Here is a 7705-nt window from a genome sequence, read left to right as displayed (position 1 = left end):
GGGCGACGCGAGGGGCCGGCCTCCCCCCCGCAAGGTCACCCTGCTCCCCCGCCCAAGCCTCTCTTTCCTCAGCCCTCTCGCCCCACCGCGGCAGGGCGGAGGCAGGGCAGCGGCCTGGGCCTAGACAGGCCCCGGGCACCCCCCAGGTGCGGGCAGCTTCGCCGATGAGGCCCGGGAATGGACGCAGCTGGGCTCCTGAGGCGAAGGCCGGTACCGCAGCGAGGACGCAGCTCTCCCCTGGACCAGAGCGGGCGCTGCAGCGGGGAGCGGCCCCGCGGCGGCGAGCGCCGTGGGCCAGCCTCGATCCCCGTCACGGGCGCTGCCGGCCTCCCCCAGATCCTCGGCGGGAAACGGCCCGTGACGGCCCTGGCCGGCCAGCCCGCTGCCAATGCGGCGGGAGACTACAGTGCCCAGCACGCACCTCGGCCCCGAGGCTGCGCGGGGGCGGCTGTGGCTAGTAGCGAGGCTCACCGGCTCTCAACCAACCCCACACACAACGCCGTTTCCAGGTGTGCCCGCCTCCGGTGTCCTAATTGATCATGCTGGCAACCAATCGCCCGGGAGGAATCTCCGCGGCTGCCCAATCACCGCTCCGGAAAAGGGATGCGGGCGGCACCCTGGAGGACAGCGAGCTCGGTGGCGCCGCGGCTGAGGAAGGGCGAGAGCGGGGAGGCGGCGCGGGCGAGCGCGGCCGGGCTCCGGCCGGGACTGCCGCAGGGATGGCGGCGGCGGCCGCGAGGGGGTTAACCCCTTTGGGGAGCGCCGCGGGCCCCTCCGTAGCCCCCTGAGCGTCCCTCCGCGCTGCGCGCAGCCGTTATCCCTCCCCGCGGGCGGGCCGGCGCCGTCCCGGCACTGCAGTCGCCATAGAGACCGCGCCGCACGCCATGGGGCGGAGGCTGGGCCGGAGGCTGGGCCGGGGGGCGCCGCTCTAGCCCCCGCCCCGCGCCGCGCAGACCATCCCCCGCGGCGGCCGGGGGCGCCGGGTTCCGCAGGGACTCGCCGTGTCGCGCGCCGTCCTGAGGAGCCGCCGCCGCCTCGGCCCCGTTCCAGGTGAGGAGACGCGGCGCTGAGCGGCGGCCGTCGCCGTTACCTCTGCGCGCCCGCCGGCGCGGACCCCGGCAGCCGGGCAGAGGTGTCCCCGGGGGCGCTCCGGCCGCCTCAGCGGGGCGCGGCCCTCGGGCTCCGGCGGCCGAGCCCCCGCCGCCGGCCCGGGCGCAGCGGTTGCTGCGTGGGAGTCGCGTCGCGGTTTCTCTCCCCGCGGGAGAGGGAGTTTGCCGGGCGCGGGAGCTCCGGAGGGCCACGGCCCGCCCCGAGAGGGGCTTATTGCAGCGAGGGGTGCGCAGGCAGGACGGGGCGATCCTTTCTGTGGAGTTAAGGTCAGCAGGTCTGGTGGGCTCCAGCAGCAGTCATCGCCGCCCCGGCCTCTACGGAGAATTCAAATTTATAGGCACGAGATTTTTTTGTCCCTCCCACTTGCTGCAAGAAGGCAAACCGTACAGATATTTACGTGTTCTGATGGCGAAGCATCCCTGTTTTAAAATAGCTGCATCTATATTTCCAGTTCTTGATTGTGGCATGCGTGTAACGGATGCATATGTGGGCAAGGCTGGATGGGGAATCTGTCTGTCGTCTAGCGCTTTAAGTGCTGGAGCCATTAACAGCAGTTGCATCAATATATGAATACAGATATGCCTGGCTAGGCCGCAGATGCACTCGCTACGGTGAAAATAGTAAACATATAAACTGCATATGGAAGAAATTTAAAAAACATTACTATACATACTTTCAGCTTTAAAAAATAGGAAATGGGGAAATACCTTGTTCCTAAGTATACAGATGATCTCTGGAGCTGCAACTGCATCCTTGTACTTCTGTTGTCACTCTAGAGCAAAAGCAATGAGAGGACAAAGATCGGTACGAGGTTTCTAACCTCTGGTGTGAGCCAGAGCAGTTGGGAACAACTGCTAGTGTGAACGGGGATGGTTTTGCAAGTATTAATGTATTATCAGGGGCGGTGGGGGTGGTGATGGACACAAAGGAAAGACCCCTGAGTATAGCACAGCCTTTTGAGAACCTTCTATCATATTTATAATTAAGCTGGAAAGGACTGTAGAAAATGAGTTCTAAAATAGGTTGTAATGGCTTTCTTAGACTGTATGTGCAGAACCAGTTGAATTGCAGCTTAAATGTTCAGAATTAGTAAACCATATTGACAGGAAGGTTGAGAGCCCTAAAATAAAACATACTCTATTTATTTTAAAATCTCTTTAGCCTTAAAGTGAGTGCTTAGTTTCCATGTTGTGATTCTGGAAAAAACGAGTAGAATTTTTATATATTCTGCATAGTTAATGCCATGCCTCTGTTGAACACATGTTGTGCTTGTAGTTACGTTAGCTCATTTTAGCTGTTGTATCTGAGAAAACAAAAGATTAGAGCTTGTTTTGCTGCTCTTGTTTGGTTTTTGGAAATTTTTTGGGGGGTCTTAATGATGTGAACTCATGGTACAAAGATATCCAACACTTTTATTCTGTGTTAAATTGCACATAATACTTTATTGGTGATGATTTCTTTGTTTTACAGTGCGAATTACATTTAACAAAGTAATAAAACTTTCTTAACTTGTTAAACCAGAAGTATGCTTGTTAACATTTGTTTAGCTTGTCAAAAAATTATATATAGGAAAGTTTGACTACAGTAGTATGTATATTCATTGGTCAAAAGTTATTTTGAAAATAGTGCATCAAGATATCATAGTTTAAAAAAATGTGAAGATGGAATTAATTCTCTCTGACAAATACTTTGTTCTTCTCTGATATATTTCTGATTATGCTCTTGAAGTTCAGCACCTTTTTAAACTTCCTGTTTTGGAAATGATGGGGTTAGAATGAGACGAGCAAATTGAGCAACTGGGATATCATGATGTTGGTTAGGTTTAGTGTAGTCATTGTACTTGCTGCTGCGTGCTGCAGGCTCTGTTACCACTAACATCACAAATCCCAGAGAGGTTTTTCCAATGTAACTGATTAAATCAAGAAAGATTTTTGAGTATGACAAAAGAGAGACATGAGTGGAGTTTTCCCTGTTTGATTTCTGAATGATCAGCTTCTACCAGTTCTAGATATATGTCTACAGAAGGTTAAACATTTGCTTAGTGTGTGAAGTTGCACTATATGCCATATTAATATACTACTGTGTTTTCTGTGTTAGCTAAGACTTGTTTATCTAGTGGGAATAAATTGATACTCTACAACAGGAGATTGACAGTTTCTGTGTATTCCTGTGTGTTGCGTTGTCTCTTTCTCTTGCTCTGGGAAAGCACTACACAAAGCCTTTGTGTTTGGCTAGAGGGGAGGAGAAACAGCTGCCTTTTCAGTACAAGACACCAGGATTTGTAGTGGTCTCACAGGGATGCGTTGTTGTACATGGACCAGCCACTGTCCTTCCTCCCTCATTCTAACTGTTAAAGCACTCTCTCCTCACGGCAGAGAAACCTGAGCTTCATTTGATTGATCTCACAGAGCAGTGTGTTGTGCCATGGACCTAGCAGAGCAGTCAGATGGGCCTATTGTTGAAGTATAGGTGGGCAAGAATTAAAACATGCAAAATTGACTAAATGCAAGGTGTACATTAAGGAATCCAAGAGCTACAGATCATGTTGTATTTAAAAATTACTTAGTATCAACTTGATTTCTTGTCCATGATTGGGATGAAAGAAATTGTTCAAATGGTTAATCTTTTATTTGTTTTTCTTTTGTTTAACAGTTTAGTATCTAGGGTACTTAAATGGGAATGAAACATTCCTTTAAGAAGAGGAAATAAAAATTATTTCAGTTGGATGAGAGAGTACAACTAAACAGAGCAGTTTCATTTTTCTGCTCTCCATGCACTGATAGGGTGCTTTAACTATATTCTGCTTAACTATATTTAACTGCTTCGGGGTACTTTAACTATATTCTGTGTCACACAGTGGTAGAATAAAAGTTAACTTCCCTCTCTTTGTTGGAAACATTGAATACTATATAACGTGGCTTTTAGTAACTGTATCTTGTATGTTCTTTCAAAATTACCTCTTTGAAAATGTCACCCAAACTTTTACTTATCTTTTAAAACTTTATTATATTTATTAAAATTTTAGAGTTGGATTCTCCCCCCCCCCCTTCAGTGCTAGATGTTAAGTAGTGTGCTTTTGAGGGAATCTGGTAACTTGGATTTTTTTTAAGCTGCTTATGAAATTGAGGTGCCATTCTTGGCAGTTTAAATTTTTAGTCTATTTTTTTCTGTGTTAGCTTATAGGTCACTAATCTTGAAACCTAAGTAGTGGAAAATTCAAACAATAAAATCTGGCCTTTTGACGCTTCACCTCTTGATCTGGTTGAGTATCTCTTTCCCATTTTTGAGATGTTGTGCAAGTCATAACTTTCAATGACTTATTCTTCAAACTTGTTTTTCAATTAATAGAGACAAATCTTTGAAAACCTTGAGGAATTTTTTGGGGAGAAGGGAAAGATTGAATCTGAGAGGAGGGCAAACTGGGAAACTGAAGAAGTCTTTAGCATTTTAAACAAAACTGTGTCTTGTTAAGAATTCAAAAATGTGTTCATTATTATGTTCAGGCATGTTTTTCTGTGGTTCTTGTACTGCATGGTTGAGAACAATTCTGTGATGAAAAGCATCGCTGAAATGCTATTTCATGCTGTTGCTTTGTCTCTGAAGAGATTAATCAATTATTGAGAATTAGGTTATTTGCACTGATGAGGAACTCTATCCGGTAATTCTTCCTTTCGGAGCAATGTGTGTATGTTGCTTAGCCTTGCATTTGAGTGCAGGAGAAGCTTCTGAGTAGTTGGAAGAGTTGAAGGCTGGCTGGGTTTTCATGGAAGAAGTTAACCAGCTCACTGATGGTATTGATGAAGAAAGTAATTTTTTCCAACACAAAGCTGTCTGATGTATAAAGAAAGGGTAAAATATACTGAATTTGCTTTGAGAACTTGTAAAAGATATGCAGTCTTTTTAATATAAGGGTGTTTTTAATATCTGGATGTTGCAAAGGGATTTGTTACTTGTTGCAGGGACAAGTTACTGTCTGGAGCTAACATGGGGAAAAACCGAAATGATCAAGGTTGGTGTCCTCCCGGTCTGTTTAAATGGAAATAATTTTATTACATTTTTGATGCACTTGTCTCACAACTGAAGTTACACAAAAATTGTATCCTGTGTTAATGGACTTGTTCCACTGGACTCATCCACAGTTAGGAAACATCTTGCCTTTTAGAGTTTGTGTCTCTTCAGTAATTGGGAATTGTCTCCGGTCAGCAGCTGCTTATTGATTCTGAAAGAGGGGGTTCGTTCTGCGCTCTATCACTTCCCAGATAATTCTCAGATAATGTTTGTTGCTTCTGTCATGCAGTCTCTCAGGGTATTAATGTTTATGTTAGCAACACTTATTTGATACAATGTTCTTCAGCAATGTAGTAAGAATGAGATTGCTTTGTTGTGTGGTATATCAGCAGGATGTGTCTTGTTGCAGCTGTTAAGTTTACTGCTATGGTAATGCTTCAAATGCCACTCTTGGCGAGCAGTACGGCTTCTGAGCAAATTAAGTGTGTCTGTTTAGCTTCACAGTGTTGAAGTATAAAAAAAAAAAGGGGGTATGTGTGATCTAGAAATAGAGCATGCTTCATTTCAGCATCAAACTGGTGACTTTTTAGAAAGTATTTGTATTGTTATTTTAAATAATGTATGTTGAGTTATTTACTGTCTCAAAATAATTAATTATTTTCTTGTCTTTCCATTTGTCAATATCCTGAGTTAAATAGATCCAGAATGGGTATTATCAACTGATTGAAATTGTATTAGATGAGGAATGACTGTGCTACTCCAAATTTCATTGAATGCCCTGCCTTCATACGTGACACTTTGATTTTCTGTTTCCAGTAGTCTATAAAATCAAAGTATAATTACCTAAGTCAAGTCAGCCTAGAAGAAATTGGCATGTCGTACTCTGAGAGCTGAAGGAGGGGAATTGATATTGGATCATGATTCTTTTTCTGCATCCTTATCTGCTGTTTTGTTGAGCTCTAGAGATTATTGTGATAATCATTGATGATTTAGGTGAAATTAGAGTTTTACTGTTTTTAGCAAGATGGTGTTTCCAGTGGGGAAACCTGTTGAATAATTCATCTGCATGGAGAAAAATCATGAAATAATCACAAGATAGATCAGTGTGAAGAAAGTATTTATTGGTCTTGTGGGAGAAGTGTGCTAGCTAACACAGGCAGTTCTTGTCTTGACTAGGCAAGAACTAAGAAATTGATGCTGAAGCTGAGGAGCAAGCGGTGAGCCTCCCACAGTAAAGCAGATGCATGCAGGAAAGAAGCTCCATTATTGACTCTCTGGTGCTGGTTGTCATTTATTTATAGATACACATACATATAATCATATTTTTCATGTGTTAGCTCCTGCGGATGAAATTGCACATTATTGTTGAGCCAGTCTAACAGCTGGCTGCTGTTTATAAGTGGAAGATGATGTCCTCTGCCTGTGCCTTTTCTAGTGCCCATTGATCTCCTGAGCTGCACTGATTCAACTTGCTAACTTGATAGAGAATGACTGTAAGAAGGGAGTTGTTTATATTGCTGCTTTGCGGAGATAGGTTTATAACTCTTGCTAGGTCATGCTGTTATGTGCAACTTCACCCTGAATGTCTAGCTGAGATAGTAGTCATAACCAGATCCTTTCTATTGCTGTAGCCTGGGTGCTCAGCTGGTAGGTCTTTCTGCCTATTGTCAGCTCGGGGAGGAAGCAAGAGAAAGAGGAACATTTTATCTGAAAAGCTGCTTTGAGGCAATGTTGCACTCCCTTCTCCATTGATTACAAGGAAATTTGGGCTAGATGCTAAATTCAGGCTGTGCATTTCTCTCTGTTGTCTATATTGTTCTTATGTATTTCATTAGTTTTGAGCGTAGGATACCTCAGTTATGTGGCTGTGCTTCTGTACATATCTCCAAAGACTAGACTAGCCTTTCCTTGATGAGTCAATTTTCCCTTGACCTCCCTCTGCAATCAGGGAGCAACTGTACTTTGGCTGGCTTGTTGGAATTGGTAGGTAATACATCAATTCTATTGTGAGGACCTGCATTGACATGTATTGGCTCCCTGAAATATTTTTTTCCCTGGAGTAAAGGTTTGGACAGAATTGATTTATGGTCTGAATCAGGACTAGGGCCTGCCATACGAGTAGCCCTGCAGTAGATATTGCTCATATTTGGTGTTGACGTATTATAATGTGTTCTTATATTCCTTGCTCTGAAAGAGGTAAAAGCTGGAATCTTGGTCTTAAGAGTAGTAATAGCTGTTTTCTTATTTATTACCTGTATTATTACTATTCTAGTTCCTAGTATTAATAAAAAAAAGATGTACACAGATTTCACCCCTATCATTGTATGTTTCCTGTTTCTCAGTAGAAATTTCATAACCCTGCTTGCCAGATGATTGCATATCCACCATGTTCTCTTACAGAGTAGAAATTAATTTTTGTTTAAATAAGAATTTCAAAATGAAGAAGTATCTCACCACAGTTTAGAATTGGATATCCTTAAAGCATATTTAATGACTGTTGGTGTATTTAAAAAAAAAACCAAACAAACCAAACTTATAACTTGTGCTGATAGAATTGTATTTCTTAAAAGTAAATTCAAGAACCTAT

At 44.2% G+C, this 7705-nt stretch overlaps 1 protein-coding gene across 3 annotated transcripts in view; it reads left to right on the top strand.

Moving 5' to 3' along the window:
* The first annotated feature begins 625 nt into the window (after window positions 1–625).
* The window catches only part of TTBK2 (tau tubulin kinase 2), a 110495-nt gene continuing 103415 nt past the window's right edge, over window positions 626–7705 (top strand). For all 3 annotated transcript variants that reach the window (XM_075502819.1, XM_075502815.1, XM_075502818.1), the window contains exon 1: window positions 626–1050. The gene's annotated coding sequence lies outside the window, so the exon portion shown is untranslated. The remainder of the gene's footprint in view (window positions 1051–7705) is intronic.

The sequence above is a fragment of the Mycteria americana genome, chromosome 5 (assembly GCF_035582795.1).
Source record: "Mycteria americana isolate JAX WOST 10 ecotype Jacksonville Zoo and Gardens chromosome 5, USCA_MyAme_1.0, whole genome shotgun sequence".
Classification (NCBI taxonomy): Eukaryota; Metazoa; Chordata; class Aves; order Ciconiiformes; family Ciconiidae; genus Mycteria; species Mycteria americana.
This window is presented reverse-complemented; position numbering and strand designations above follow the sequence as displayed.